Below are 17022 nucleotides of genomic sequence, written 5' to 3'. Positions count from 1 at the left end.
ACAATTGAGTTAGCCTCTGAGGGGACGGGTGATTTTTGTCTTCTAAAATCATCATTATAAGAGTGCATAATGTATGTATATCACTGTGGAAACTGTTAGAAGAATTATTCTCATCCATAATCCCCAGTGTCTTATGGGGTTAGCAAAATCAAGAAACTTACCAAAAACAAATAGCCATTTAAAAACCATTTTCTACTGGAAAACAGGACAAATTCTATGATAACAAGGCTAAGTCTGTATATCACTAGAGATTAAGTATGACCATTATAACTGTAAGAGATCATATAATTTGAAATGGTGGCCAGCAAACAAAATGAATTATGACTGATACTCCTTTGTGAGAAAAGCATGTGTGATAAGCATGTGGCTCCTAGTTTTATGTCATGTGGATGCCAGATGGTGCCTAAGGCCAACCTCATCTTTTACTCTATTTCCGAGCTTCTTGTCATCTCATACACTCTGGGATATAGATCAGGGATGGGGTGAGGCTCAAAGATAGGCTGAGGATGACTGCTTTACATAAGCCGAATATTTAATAATTTTGTTGCTTAGACCTTGTCGCATTATTAAAATATAATGTACCCTCTTCCTTTCTTTTTAGTATACTTGTCTCCTCTCTCTACCAAAATATCGAGTGTTAGATGGTTGTGCTACAGATTGGGATTTTGTGTCTGTATGTGTATATGTTGGTGAGTAGGGATGGAGTAGAGAATGATGTATGCAGTTGGTATAAGATGCTGAGACTCATTTTCCATGATTTTTTAGGAAAAATTTGGATTCCCTGTGTCTGTGAAATAATAGAGAATATTAAAATGTGCTTTCAAACTAAAAATTAATCTCTATTCAAAGAGAATTTCTTGGAAAATGCAGTGGAAAGGCCAGAACATTGGGAAGAGATACAGAGATTTGGAGAGATATTCGTGTTAAAAAAAAAAGGGGGGGGCCCTTTTTTTGCAAGCAGCCTGCCTGACTTTAGTTATATAGTAATAGACAAAGATTTGAGTGAGTAGAATGACAATAGGAAATATTAATATGTATACATATATATAACTGAATCACTCTGCTGTACACCTGAAACTAACACAACATTGTAAATCAATACTTAAATACTTTAATAAAAAGAAAAGAAAATACCAATATGAAACAGGCTCTACTTTATAAGGCCACGTTGGTCTGGCATATCCCATACAACAGGCAGACGTTCAGATAGTGTCAATGATTAAGCATTTGATGAGGATCTATGAGCAGTGTGTTTTTATAACATAATGGATGCAGGCATTTTGATTCCTGTCTTTGATGGCTTTCAATCTAGAGGGGACCATATGACATACAACTCATTGTAAAGAAGAAAAAATGTTTTAATATTGCTTAGACTGATATTTAAATAGTGTTAGTTCATAGAACTCATATAATCTGGATCAATCCAAAAAAGTTCTCTGAACTAAATGAACCTTAAGATAAAATTTCTAGGAAAGAATTTTGTTACTGTTACTTTTGAATCAGACTTATTAAAGACTGCTCAAGGAACTCTGCAATCTGTATTAGCTTCTAAGCCCAGAGAGGAAGATTGCTGTCTTAAGAAAAAGTTTAAGAACAGAGACTGTTGGAGGCTTTGGTTGGGTTTAGTACATGCTGCTTTATGGTAGCAGTATTTCATCAACTGGTACTATAAAGACTATTACACAGTACTCACACAATTAGAAGATAGCAACCATTCATTTCCATTTTGATCATCTTCAGTTTTTCTAGGATATTTGTAACTTATAGGATAGCCTGATTAAATTTAGTCCCTTGAATCACAAGGAATTCTAGATTATTTCCTTTTTAATTCTGGGAGAATTTAAGCCATCTGTTGCCTTGAAGCAGAGAGATTTAGCAATCAGGCACAGCAGTAAGAAGATATTTGTCTAGGGATGCTATTAATTAACAAACTTGGAAAGCATTCTGCATTTCTTACCTTAAAGTCAAAGGACCCCTAACAAATACATTGGACACTTAGATGATCAAACTTGTCTTGGATCAGATGCTCTTTATGTTCTGCTTTGGATATACAGAATAAAATGTGAATGGAATGTATTAGATCCATTACCATAAAAAGAAAAAGGTACTAAGTGACAAAACTGTTGATTCTGAGATACCAAATAAGTGTGCATTTATAAAACCTGAATGTTTCTAAATAAATATGATGATATTTTCACATTATCCTTTTTCACTTAAAAGTAACTCTCCTGGCATTTCATCTAATGAAGTACTAAATTTAAATTGGAAAATTTGTGCAACAAATTTTGAGGAAACTGAAAGACATTTTTTGTTTCTTCTTAAATCAACTTTATTTAGGTGTAATTACATACAATAAAATTCACCCATTTTAAGTACATACATTAGTGACTTTTGACAAATACATAACCCATAAAAATCACCACCACTATTCAAGTCTTAGGATGTTTCCATAACCCCTTAAGATAGATTTTTTTTTTTTTGCCCATTCCTGGTTAATTCTGCCCTATCCCCAATCTCATTGATCTGGGAATCATTGATCAGCTTTCTATCACCATAGATTAAATTTGCCTTTTCTAGAATTTCATGTTAGTGAAATTGTATAGTATTTCAGTTCAGTTCAGTAGCCCAGTCATGTCTGACTCTTTGTGACCCCATGGACTGCAGCATACCAGGCTTCCCTGTCCATCACCAACTCCCGGAGCTTGCTCAAACTCATGTCCATTGAGTCGGTGATGCCATCCAACCATCTCATCCTCTGTCATCCCTTTCTCTTCCTGCCTTCAATCTTTCTCAGCATCAGGGTCTTTTCCAATGAGTCGGTTCTTTGCATCAGGTGACCAAAGTATTGGAGTTTCAGCTTCAGCATCAGTCTTTCCAATGAATATTCAGGAATGATTTCCTTTAGGATGGACTGGTTGGGTCTCCTTGCAGTCCAAGGGACTCTCAAGAGTCTTCTCCAACACCACAGTTCAAAAGCATCATTTACTCTTCTGTATATGACTTCTTTCACTTAGAATGAGGTTTCTGGAGAGTTTGCTTTGAGGGATAATTGACAAATTAAAAATTCTATATATTGAAGGTGTACACGTTGATGTTTTGATATATGCCTGCACTGTGAAATAGCACAGTCTCTTTATTTAATATATTTACCACCTCACAAAGTTGCCATTTTCCCTGTTATTCCTTCCTTTGTTCCTACCACCCTCCCTCTCACTTTGCCTCCCTCCCTCCCTTTCCTTCATTCCTTTCTGTGAGAATACTTAAGATCTTTCCTTTAAGCAAATTTCAAGTATTCAATAGAGTAGCTATGCACTTCCCAGGTGTCTCAGATGGTAAAGAATCTGCCTGTAATGCGGGAGACCCAGGTTCGATCCCTGGGTTGGGAAGATCCCCTGGAGAACGGAATGGCAACCCACTCCACTCTTCTTGCCTGGAGTATCCCCATGGACAGAGGTGCCTACAGTCCATGGGGTCGCAAAGAGTCAGACACCTCTGAGTGACTTAAGCACAGCACAGAACAGGAGTGTAGACATCTCTTTGAGATCCAGATTTCTCTTCTTTGGATTTATACCCAGAAGTAGGATTGCCAGATCATAAAGTAGTTCTATTTTAATATTTTGAGGAACCTTCATGCTATCTTCAAAAATGGTTGTGCCAATTTACATTCCTAGCAACAGAGTCCCAGGGTTCTGTTAGTTCTCTCTGTATCCTCGTCAGTACTTATCCCTTGCCGTTTTTGCTAATAAGAAGTATGAGGTGGTATCTTACTGTGATTTAGCTTCAGATTTCCCTGCTGATTAGTGACACTAAGCACTTTTTCATGTAACTGTCAGCCATTTGTATGTCTTCTTTGGAGAAGTGTTTATACTCAAATATTTTTTTTCCAGTCAGACATTTTTTGCTATTCAATTGTGTGAGTTATATATATAATGTTAGATATAAATTTTATATATTTACATATGTAAGTCTTCCCTGTTGGCTAAGTCAGTAAAGAGTCTGCCTGCAATGTGGGAGATCTGGTTTCAATCCCTGAGTCAGAAAAACCCCCTGGAGAAAGGAATGGCAACCAACTCCAATATTCTTGCCTGGAGAAGTCTGTAGACAGAGGAGCCTGGTGGGCTGTAGTCCATGGGGTCGCAAAGAGTTGGACAAGACTTAGTGACTAATGCTTTCACTTTTCATATATATATATATAATTTATATGTTAAATATACATTTTATATATTTACATGTAAATATATGTAGGATACTAACCTCTTATCAAATAGATGGTTTGCAAATACCTTCTCCCATTCCATAGGTTGTTTTTTCATTTTGTTGAATTTCTGTCCTCAAGTGCTTCCAGGGTACATAAATAAGAATATCCAGTCTAGGCTTTAACATCAAGCATACTAGAATTGGAGTCCCAGCTCTTCTATTTACCACCTTTTTACTTGTGCAAATTCTTTTACTACCCTAAACCATTACTTTATGGTGAATTTATTATTATTGCTAGGATTGAATGAGATTTTATACATACACACATACATATATATATATATCTATATCTATAAAGTGCTTTTACAATAATGAACTGCCACATAGATATTTCCCACAAATGTTGGTCCCTTTCTTCTTCTGTCCCTCTAAGAATTTATTCTTTAATACACTTCTGTACATCCCATCCATGAAAGTGAAAGTGAAGTCACTCAGTCATGTCCAACTCTTTGCGACCCTGTGGACTGCAGCCTAACAGACTTCTCCATCCATGTGATTTTCCAGGCAAGAATACTGGGGGTTGCCCAGTATTCTGGGGGTTGCCATTTCCTTCTCCAGGAAATTTTCCCGACTCAGGGATTAAACCCAGGTCTCCCACATTGTAGGCAGATGCTTTACCATCTAAGCCACCAAGGAAGTCCAGGGAATATCCCATCCATGGGAATCTCCTAAAAATACCTTTTGGACCATGGTATACCCTGCCACACAGTGTCCAATGGCGCCTTATTATCTACTGGGTGAAGTCCAAACTTCAAATTCAAAATTCACGGTCCTCTACAATCTGAACCCAGCTGTTTCCTTCCTGCCACTACATGAATATTTCACTCAAGTTCAATTAGTAGACACCAGGGTTTCTTCAGTCTGTCAGAGGGCTTGTTTAAGAGTAGGGAGGTTTGGTCTTATAGGGGTGGATGGTAGTGTGATGATGGAAGTACTGATAGCATTTCAGAGAGATGACAGGATTGAGAAAAAAATTGTATTTTTCATTCTGCTCCCTTTTCCCATTAAAATATCCTTCAATGAAGTGTGCCCAGGTTATCTCAGCTAGGAAATGTTTCTTTAAAAGACCAGTTACTGCACATCAGCTCTGTGTAAGATATTACCTTAGTAACGAGGACCAAAGTGACCTGAGAGTTCATCACAAATAGGAAACAGACTTGAAAACAGATAATTTTTTAAAAATGTAATATGATATAGTACTGATCTTGGCATCCAGTCCCATCAGTTCATGGCAAATAGATGGGGAAACAGTGGCTGACTATTTTTTGGGCACCAAAATCACTGCAGATGATGATTGCAGCCATGAAATTAAAAGACGCTTACTCCTTGGAAGGAAAGTTATGACCAACCTAGACAGCATATTAAAAAGCAGAGACATTACTTTGCCAACAAAGGTCCATCTAGTCAAGGCTATGGTTTTTCCAGTGGTCATGTACAGATGTGAGAGTTGGACTGTGAAGAAAGCTGAGCACTGAAGAATTGATGCTTTTGGACTGTGGTGTTGGAGAAGACTCTTGAGAGTCCCTTGGACTGCGGGGAGATCCAACCAGTCCATCCTAAAGGAGATAAGTCCTGGGTGTTCATTGGAAGGACTGGTGTTGAATAATGGTAAGACACGGACAACATTTGAGACAGAGAGAACAGGAAATGCAGTGGGATAGAATCATACAAAATCTGATGAGGCTTCAGTATAGAATTGGGGCAAAGATGGAGTGGAAAATGAGAAATGAGGCTCTGAAGGTAGATCAGAGTCAGTCTGTGGTTCTTATATTACAATAATAATTGCAATTATAATTTATTGAACACCTACTATGTATTAGGTGCTCTGTAAAGTGCTATATATACATTGCTTTTTCCAAAGATTTCTATCAGCCCTGTGACGTATAAGGAATATTATTCCCATTTTTTTGTTGAGGAAACTGAGGCAGAAAGTAAGTAGTTGCCCAAGGTCACCAACTGGAAAAGGCAGAGCTAAGACTGAAATCCAGGTGTGAATAACCACTGAGTTCATGAACATGAATGGATGAGGCAGTGATGGTAGCAACATGGATGTAGAGCAGAGGGAGTTACATCCTCTGAGGCATCCTGTGAGGTAGAAAGATAGTGTTTTTGGGACCTGATGTTGAGGGATAAACCAGAGTGAGGCATAGAGGGTGATTCTAAGGTTTCTGGCTGGGGAGGTGTGGTTTTGGGAACATGGTTAACCCATTTGCAGACATGGAGAATTTAGGAAGCAGAAGAGTGAGAGGCGTTAATGAATTTGAATTTGGATGTTTCATAAACTTCAGGACCTTCCAGGGGATTGAAGCTAGTCACTAGAGATTTACAAATACAGATGGTGAGATCTGGACTGGATAGACAGATCTGGAATCAATCACCATGTTGACAATAATAGAAGTTGAGTCATGAATATAATTACTCAGGGAGAATGTATAAAAGTAAAAGAGCAGAGCCTCAAGAATAGATTGCCCCTTCCTTGGAAAATAGTTAACATTTTCCTTGCTAACTAGCATAAACTTCCTAGTGTTATACAGAGACTTTTTTTTAAATCTCTCTGATGTCTGTTGGATTATCAACTACTTGAAGACAGAGACTGTTCTGAGTAATTTCTACAAGCATTTAGCAGAAAGCCTTGTGCAGAGTGTGAATTCATTATATTGGATTGTCCTGGAACACTGGATGGTTTTAGAGACAGGACTGTGAGAAACCATAAATAAGGGGCTTTGGGTGAGACCTGTGTATTGGGAGCAGTGGAACTGAGGAGAAGGTGTCAATTTCTCCATCCATACCATAGGGAATGGTATGGATCCATTTCCATAGGGAAATATGGGCTATTTCCCTCATTTAAAGTTGGAAATATAGTCATTTCCCAAAGTACAAATTTTGTGCTTTGTTAAGCAAAGATTCTCAGGCTTGGTGTATGATAGAACTAATGAAGGCAGAGAGAAATCTTCAATTTGAGTTTCCACATTCTGAAGAAAACTTCTGATTGTAATAAATGACAAACTGAGTTCTTTTTTTAATTGAAGGAGAGTTGATTTATGATATTGTGTTAGTTTCTGATGTACAGCAAATTGATTCAGCTATATACATGCATATATATATTCTTTTTAAATTCTTTTCCATTATAGATTATTACAAGATATTGAACAAACTGAGTTTTTTATTTGTTTTAAAATTTAGGAATAGTATTTCAACTATGCCTCACACTGCAACTGCTTAAATGAACTATTCACTGATTATTCTGGGATTTGAGAAGACTCAGGGCACCGAATAAAAGCTGACTATTATTATTTCATTGTTGGTAAAAGACACAATCAATACTTGATTACTCTGAATTAGTACATCCAGCCATGCAAATCTTTAACCTCAGATTAATTAAATGTAGGACCATGACCCAACCTACAACAGTAATCTTTAGTAATAGAGAATTAAGTGATGTAAAGTCCATTTGTAAAGCATGTAGTTGTGCTGAAACCCAAGCTAGTTTTCTACCTATCATTCTGTCTGAAGTATCAACAGAGTTATGGCAAGCAGAGTGTTAACACTGGCATTTCTGAGCTCCTTCCCTTTCTCCCTATTCGTACTATTTTTACCACAGTTCATAAATGAGATATTTCTACACCCTGTGGTATTTTGCATCTTAGTGAAGATTGTTTCCTCTCTTAATATCCCAAATATTTTTACAAATTGCCATTTCTCATGTCCTGAAATATTCATTAAATCATTCAAAATGTAACACTTGTGTATTGGGTACCTGCTATGTGTCAGGTACTATACTACTACACTCGGCATTAGAGATGTTGTGGGGAACAAAACTGACAAGGAACTTGACTATACCTTCTGTAATGAGACAAATACATAATAGACAAACAAAGCATAGGTAAATGAGATAATTTTAGATTAGTGTCATGTAGACAATAGAAGTGAAAGGCAAAGAATAAAAGGAAAGATATATCCATTTGAATGCAGAGTTCCAAAGAATAGCAAGGAGAGATAAGAAAGCCTTCCTCAGTGATCAATGCAAAGAAATAGAGGAAAACAATAGAATGGAAAACTAGAGATCTCTGCAAGAAAATTAGAGATACCAAGGGAACATTTCATGCAAAGATGGGCTCGATAAAGGAAAGAAAAGGTAGGGACCTAAAAGAAGCAAAAGATATTAAGAAGAGGTGGCAAGAATACATAGAAGAACTGTACAAAAAAGAGCTTCACGACTCAGATAATCACGATGGTGTGATCACTCACCTAGAACCAGACATCCTGGAATGCGAAGTCAAGTGGGCCTTAGGAAGCATCACTATGAACAAAGCTAGTGGAGGTGATGGAATTCCAGTTGAGCTATTTCAAATCCTGAAAGAGTGCTGCATTCAATATGCCAGCAAATTTGGAAAACTCAGCAATGGCCACAGGACTGGAAAAGGTCAGTTTTCATTCCAATCCCAAAGAAAGGCAATGCCAAAGAATGCTCAAACTACCACACAATTGCACTCATCTCACACGCTAGTAAAGTAATGCTCAAAATTCTCCAAGCCAGACTTCAGCAATATGTAAACCATGAACTTCCAGATGTTCCAGCTGGTTTTAGAAAAAGCAGAGGAACCAGAGATCAAATTGCCAACATCTGCTGGATCATGGAAAAAGCAAGAGAGTTCCAGAAAAAACATCTATTTCTGCTTTACTGACTATGCCAAAGCCTTTGACTGTATGGATCACCACAAACTGTAGAAAATTCTGAAAGAGATGGGAATACCAGACCACCTGACCTGCCTCTTGAGAAACCTGTATGCAGGTCAGGAAGCAACAGTTAGAACTGGACATGGAACAACAGACTGGTTCCAAATAGGAAAAAGGATACATCAAGGCTGTATATTGTCACCCTCCTTATTTAACTTTTATGCAGAGTACATCATGAGAAATGCCAGGCTGCATGAAGCACAAGCTGGAATCAAGATTGCCAGGAGAAATATCAATAACCTCAGATATGCAGATGACACCACCCTTATGGCAGAAAGAGAAGAAGAACTAAAAAGCCTCTTGATGAAAGTGAAAGAGGAAAGTGAAAAAGTTGGCTTAAAACTCAACATTCAGAAAATGAAGATCATGGCATCTGGTCCCATCACTTCATGGCAAATAGATGAGGAAGCAATGGAAACAGTGTCAGACTTTATTTTGGGGGGCTCTAAAATCACTTCAGATGGAGACTGCAGCCATGAAATTAAAAGACGCTTGTTCCTTGGAAGAAAAGTTATGACCAATCTAAATAGCATATCAAAAAGCAGAGACATTACTTTGCCAACAAAGGGTCATGTAATCAAAGCTATGGTTTTTCCAGTAGTCATGTATGGATGTGAGAGTTGGACTATAAAGAAAGCTGAGCACCAAAGAATTGATGCTTTTGAACTGTGGTGTTAGAGAAGACTCTTGAGAGTCCATTGGACTGCAAGGGGATCCAACCAGTCCATCCTAAAGGAAATCAGTCCTGAATATTCATTGGAAGGGCTGATGCTGAAGCTGAAGCTCCAATCCTTTGGCTACCTCTTGCAAAGAACTGACTCATTTGAAAAGACCCTGATGTTGGGAAAGATTGAAGGCAGGAGGAGAAGGGGACAACAGAGGATAAGTTGGTTGGATGGCATCACTGACTCAATGGACATGAGTTTGGGTAAACTCTGGGAGTTGATGATAGACAGGGAGGCTTTGCAGTCCATGGGCTTGCAAAGACTCCGACATGACTGAGTAACTGAACTGAACTGAACTGAAGACAATAGAACAAGATGACAGGATAGAGTGATTTTGTGGTGGTAGTATTGGAGAGTTGTGAAACATTAACTAAGATTGTCACCTCCCTGAGGTGACATTTGGGCTGAAACCTGAGTGGTGGCCAGGCAAAGATACAGGAGAAGAGGGTACCAGATGGGAGGAAGAGCAGGTGCACAGACTCCAGGCTGGGAACGAGTTAGCAAATCTAAAGAACCTAAAGAATGTCATGGTGGGCCGAGCTAGTAATGGGGTAGGGGCAGTGAGTGTTTGAGGTGACGTTGGAGAAACAGGTGGGGTCTGGGTCACTTGGGGCCTCTTGGGCCAGGATACGCAGCTTGGATTGTGTTCCAAGAACAGTGGGAAGTCCCTGCTGGCTTTACCAGTTGGCTTCTGCAGTTTGCCTTTGGGCCCCCTGTGTCCCTCATCCTGCTTCTTTCTAGAGTGAATGACACCCAGTTTTCCCTGTTCCAGGGGCGTGCTTGGATCTCGGGTGGTCTAGAATCATCCATTCTGTGCTGTCACTGCCCCTCCCCAGTTTCACCTCCCTCTGCCCCGCCTCTGAGAAATCCTCATCGTTCTTAACAGAGGAGCACAGCTGGAACTGGGGAATCAGATCAGAAAAAGACACCCCCTCCAAGATGGAAAACAACAAGAGTCTTCCTGGAGTGGATCAGTGCCATCTCTTTTAAGCAACATCTCAAGACAGAGGAGTGAAGGTACAACCATGGTGTGTCCAATGCCAGGCAGAGCAGTGTCCCCAGGAAGGTGTCCACCTTGGAGGGAATTCATGGCACAGACCCTGCAACCAGCATCCATCATTTCTACCTATGCTTCACAAGGAGACAGCAGGATGATGGAAGCTTTGGGTGTCTAAGAAAGAGTTTTGAAAAAGGTGCTAGAGATTGAGACTTCTCCATGTGTCCAAGGCATGGAGACTATGTGTGGGGCTCTGAGTCCTTAGAAAAGCTGTCTCTCTGGTGCAGTAAGGATTTATCTTCCTTTCCACCAGAGTGGGGATCATATTGCCTACAGAACTCTCCAGTTCCCCTTTCCTAGACACTATGGGCACCAAACTGCCTTCTTGTTAAATATTTGTACTGTGCTCACAAATGTTGCCATCTCTGCAATCTAGTTTAGTCATCAAACCAACCCTACAAGGTAGGGCTTATTCTATGTCAAAGATTATCAAATTAAAGCTCATAGAAAGTGCCCCCAGGAAAATATAACTGTTTACATAAACTATAGGGAAATGAACATCGAATGTGGTAAATATCTTGGAAATAGAGCCACAAGGATTGTTTTTTTTAAGGCTTCGATGTGGAAGATGAATAATATAGTTTCTTTGTCATTGTTACAGACAGATTAATTCATTAAGATTAGTCTGTAGTTCTTGCTAGAAAACAGCTATTAATTCCAATACAGTGTTGTGTTTAGGTTTCTGACAACTAAAATAAAAACTTTTAGGAAGACTTTTCTCTTTTATTTTTTCTAGTTGTTTCATCCTTGGGATAGTTGTGGATTAGTCACCCAATTAAGTCATCCAATTTTGAGTATACTGTTTGCTTACCTATTTACCAATGCAAAACCTTTTTTAATATGAGGAAATTGGCTATTTCCTTTAGTGGGTTGATGTGGTTGAGATGGAGGAAATTGGACCTTTGAGGTGGATAGAGAAGTTCTTATTGATGAAGTGCAGACTTCAGCTATACAGTGACAAATGGGGCAAAAGGAGGTCTGGGATTTTGTGAAGGACATTTGACAACATTTTAAATGAAGGATGGAGTTAGAGATAGATCTTAGTTTCCCTAGACTTCTGTAATCAGTGATGTGCTACATGTAAATCACTCCCCTTTCAGAGTTGTTGGTCGTAAGGAAAAGTTTAGGAAGTAACTGGGAAAGAGCAATTGAACTCAGATTTATAGATTTCCTATAACATGCCAGGAATTGCTGCAAGATTTTTCTAAATATCATCTTATTTCCTTTCCACAAAAACACTGGGAGGAGGAAATATAAAGCCCTCTTTACAGATGAAAGGATGTCACTGACCCTTAAAGAGTTTAAGTAACTTAGTCAAGGGACAAAGCTGCTAAGTGGCAGATTCATGATTCGAACCTAGGTGACTCCACCGCTTACCTTCTCTTTACACTTCAGCCCTTGTCAATGAACACAAATAAACTGGCTTAGTTAAAATTGCTGGTTTGTTTGTATTTTTAAATGTACATCTTAAGCTTCAGGCTGTAAGTAAGTCTTAATTTTACAGTAAGCAAGCAAGATTGACCTCCCTAACTCTGGAAATTCGATGGTTGAATCATGGAAAGATACTTTATGGAACCACTCTATATGATATTTCATTTTGCTCTCAAGTTTAGAAGAGCTATTTCTCTTAAAATCGCAGTTTTTTGGGAATTTGATTAGCTTTTTCTTGGGATTGTCAAAAATATCTAGAATGTTGTAATAAAAACGGAGTCCTAAAAATGTGAACAATCAGGTCGTGGGCCACAGAGAATGTCAAACACTAGTCAACATGGGAACCAAGACATTATGTACTGAGGTATCATTAAGACCTGAGGTGTTAGCTCCAAATGAGAACAAAATGGGACTTGTAATGTTCACAGCTTTCATGATGAATTTATAATATTGAAACCAAATTAACTTGGGGTACCATTTTATAATATTTCCATCAAAAAGAAAATTACCAGAGCTGGAAGAATCTAAGAAAAGCCCATAAGAACTACAAAGGAAAATCCTTATTGGATTTTTAAAAAATGGACTTCCCTGGTGGTTCAGCTGGTAAAGAATCTGCCTGCAATGCGGGAGACCTGTGTTCAGTCCCTGGTTTGGGAAGATCCCCTTGGGAAGGGAATGCCTACTCACTCCAGTATTCTGGCCTGGAGAATTCCATGGACTGTATAGTCCATGGGGTCACAAAGAGTTGGACACAAATGAAAGGCTTTCACTTTTTTTCAAGTTCAACACACACACAACTTTTGCATTAGAGTTGTAAACATTTTTGATTACATAGGAAAATATGTGTGCAATGTCAAGTCTGCTGCCTCAACGGGAATAATTTATTGAGAGTCCAACTGTGGGATTTAAAAATCACTTCAGATTAGAATTATTTTCATCGTGACATTTGTTAGTTTGTTTCCTATACTGCAGCAGAAATCTCCTCACTATTTTGGCTTCATTTTCCATCTCCAGGACACAATCTTGCAAGATCACCTCTCACCCTTATCTCTTGGTGACTGGGCACTGAGATGGGACATTATGAACTTGATCTGACAACTTAATAAGATGTAATAAGACCTGAAATAGGGGCAGTGCCCTCTCGACTGAGAAGATCTAGATAGGTAAAGAATCTTTTCAAGGGTATGTCTAACCAAATTCCCTTTAAGACTTCCCTTTAAAGCATTAAATGTCTTTTGCTGTTTCAAACTAAAATGTGATCAGTTGGAATATTGGCAAAGAACAGGTCATTAGCAAAAACTCCAATGAAGACAATTTGCTTTGGGTTTGATTTTCCTGTTTTTGTGGTTAGCTTAGCACCAGATGGTACCCTAGTGAGTTCCGTATAAATAATACAATCATAGGGTTGAGTGATTCTCTACCAGTCACAGAATCAAGCAGAAAATAGCACTTGTCTTTCTGCACAAGCCCATGTAGATTATCTTATTGCAGATTTGTTCTTATGCAGCTCAAACTCTCAAATTCTTGTTGTGGTTGGTGGGTGTTTTTTTTTTTTTTTTTTTCTATTTCTTTATTGGGCAAGCCAGCAGCCAACACCTCATTGTGACCCAGGGGGAAGGACTACTGACTTGAGGCTCTTTAGGTGATACATCCATCCATTGCAGAGAGGAGAAGAGGCGAAGAAGCAAAAATCTCTGCATTCCCTCTCTTGTTCCTGAAAAGGAAGAGTGGCCCCCAACACTCCCTTGACAGTTGGTGCACATTAGGGGGTGAGGGAACTGGCTTTGCCCACAGAAGCCCTGTGGCAACCCCTTACAGGCTTTCAAGGTCCGGCTCAAGTGCCAACTCCAGCCCATGATGCTCAGTGATCTTTCCTCTTTCTCCAGGTTCAGATGACAGTTACAGTTTGTTCCTTAAGATCTAGCTCTTCATTATGTTCTCTTTGATATTATAGTTTCCCTACACCTCTCCTTTTGGATGTAAGTCTTATCTCACCTGTGGGATTCTAAGTTGCTCAAATCTATTTTCTTACAACCTAAATGACTTAGCACAGAATTGGGCATTCAATAACTGCTGTTGAATTGATAACACATATGTGGGTCACAGCTCTCACACACTGGAGCACAGATTTAATGGTCAGTACCCCATTCAGTGAGCAGAGTTTATCTATTATGACACAAAGGATTCTCGTTTCTTAAGAGTGATGGAGAAAGAATGAAAAACTTCCCCTGCTTTTCCGCTTTCGTTTGACTGTCCTGAAGATGACCCATATAGTAGCAAACCACAGAAAAGGTGATGTAGCCCGTTGGAGGAAAATAGGTGGAATCACTGAGAACCTTTCTTCTTTTGAAAGCTGCCTGTATTTTTACCCTGGAAGCACAGATAACCATATGGTGTGTTCAGCATTCACATAGACCTGAAATAAAATTGAGCCACTCAAGTATTTTTCTGAGCTTGGGGCTCTATTTACAAGTCTTTGCTTTAATAGTTCCTATGTATTAGATGTTTTGGAGTGACCTCAAAAAAGCACTTAGGAATTCAGATCAGATTATTAAAACCAGTAATTTATTAATTATAAAGAACTAATTTCTAAAGAATTTATTTCATGTATTTCCCAAAACAACTTATGGTCTGCGACAGAGTTCTCAAAGTGTGTCCTATAGAATATTAGTATTTCATGACATATGAATGGATGCTTCCTAGAAAAATAATTGGTTGCTTGGTTGTTGGGAGAAATGTTATGTATCCTGTTTGCTTCTTGGAGCATCACATAGCATATTAAAGGCTCCAAAGTGTCTTGCAGCAAAAAGCTCTGTTTAATTTGTTTATCTTGGCATTTAGCAAACATATTTGATCTCAGGAAGAGAATAATATTTAGTGAGTATTCTGTGCCAGGTATATATTATCTTACCAAATTTTCACAATAAAATTCTAAAATTCCCTTGTGGCTCAGATGATAAAGAAGCTGCCTACAATGCAGGAGACCCATGTTCAATCCCTGGGTCAGGAAGATCCCCTGGAGAAGGGAATGGCAACCCACTCCAGTATTCTTGCCTGGAGAATTCCATGGACAGAGGAGCCTAACAGGCTATATAGTCCATGGGGTCAAAAAGAGTCAGACACGACTGAGCGACTAACACTTTTCACTTTCACCCATATTTAAAGATAGGGAACTGAGCTTCTGCTGTATTAAATGATTTGTTCCAGGTCAAACAGTGGCAGAGTCTTATATAGTGAATTTTCAGGTTGACTCTGCCACCAAGTAGCTATGTACAACTGTTTTGGACAAATAAGGCAATCTTAATTTCCTTATCTTTAAGTCACATGAAAATAATAATGGTTTATAGATGTAAGGAATTGAATTTATATTACCATGTTTTGACAGAAAAGTGCCATACAGGTAGCATTTGTACTTTTCAAAAATAGGAGGCGGGGGGCAGGAAGAGGGCAACAACTAGTTCCAGGAAACATGTTCACTCAAAACATACAAGGTTAAGTGCTAGACTTATAAGGAAGTGCAAGTGTTAGTCGCTCAGTGTCCAACTCTTTGCAACCCCATGGACTGGAACCCACTAGGTTCCTCTGTCCATGGGATTTCCCAGGCAAGAATATTGGAGTGGGTTGCCATTTCCTCTTCCAGGGGATCTTCCCAACCTAGGGATTGAACCTGTGTCTCCTGCATTGCAGGCAGATTCTTTACTGCCTGAGCCACCAGGGTAGCACATGTAAGAGCAAATGTAAAAAAAAAAAAAAAAAGTTACAGCTGCCCTGAATGTTTACCAGAACACATATATTTTCACTTCATAACTGCTTTGTATTTTTGGTATAGTTAGATTCTCAGATTCATGGATTGATCACATTGGGGAGTACAGCATTAAAGCACTCAGTGGTACTGTTTTGAAATGTTAAGACTAGAAATACATTATCACTAGATATTGGAACTTTGACCCTTAACAGCAACTTTCTTTGCTTCTATGGCTTTAAGCCAGAAGCTAAGCTTCTTTCTATTTATTTTTGTATCATTCATTAAGAAGGCATTGCAAAGAGCTAATGGTCTTAGAAAGTGGCTCTGCCTCACTCTACCAATTCTAAGGTATGGTACTTGATTCTTAGGACTCTATCATCTGTCTCAATTTGTCGAGTTTACCATACGAGCTAACCCATTTTTACTTGGCCCCTTGGAAGCTTAAGTTTGAGTGAGTTGGATGTAGATACATTTTCCCCCTAAACTTTGAGAGTCTTTATAAATTTGTTCTACCTGTAAATTTAACAGATAAATAACACAGTGTGTAATATAACACTCTGGAACTTATTCCACATACTGACCTGAATGTGGTGATGGGTGTATGACAAAGGGGAAGAAGGCTGCTAATTAGACATCTACTTTGCCAAACTGGAAACTGATTTCCTCGTTACCTAAGTTGAACTGAATTCCGTTTCCAGTCTTGAAGTCATTACCAAGGCAGTGCACAGCTGAACTGAGACAGACTGCGTTTTGCATTCTGTATCCCTGAACTATCATTAGCTGATATCATAAATATTGATAGATAGTATAATACTCCACCAAGTTTATTAAAAGAATAGAAGCCCATGGTGGTTTTATCATCTGGGGTTCTACCATTCTTTAAAGTGCGATGACTGTTTCTGTGGTTTTCCTAGATTTGGTATTTATGAGTTGTTTATGGCTCTGACATTATTTTATGCTAGAATTCATTAACCTTTAAAATGTTTCTGATATGGTTACTCACTATTGTCAGTCACCTCTGGTTTCTAGACACACAGACTGCATCCTAAAAAGAGGAGATGAAACTGATA

The 17022-nt window shown here is 38.7% G+C and overlaps 1 protein-coding gene and 1 non-coding gene across 2 annotated transcripts in view; both read left to right on the top strand.

Moving 5' to 3' along the window:
• Positions 1–17022, top strand: part of TENM1 (teneurin transmembrane protein 1) — a 916085-nt gene that overhangs the window by 94300 nt on the left and 804763 nt on the right. The window lies entirely within an intron of this gene.
• On the top strand, positions 3315–3386 carry TRNAY-GUA (transfer RNA tyrosine (anticodon GUA)). The gene has a single exon. It is a non-coding gene; the product is annotated as a tRNA-Tyr (tRNA).

The sequence above is a fragment of the Bos taurus genome, chromosome X (genome assembly GCF_002263795.3).
Source record: "Bos taurus isolate L1 Dominette 01449 registration number 42190680 breed Hereford chromosome X, ARS-UCD2.0, whole genome shotgun sequence".
Taxonomy (NCBI): Eukaryota; Metazoa; Chordata; class Mammalia; order Artiodactyla; family Bovidae; genus Bos; species Bos taurus.
Note: the sequence above shows the minus strand (reverse complement) of the source record. Positions and strands in the feature narration are given on the sequence as shown.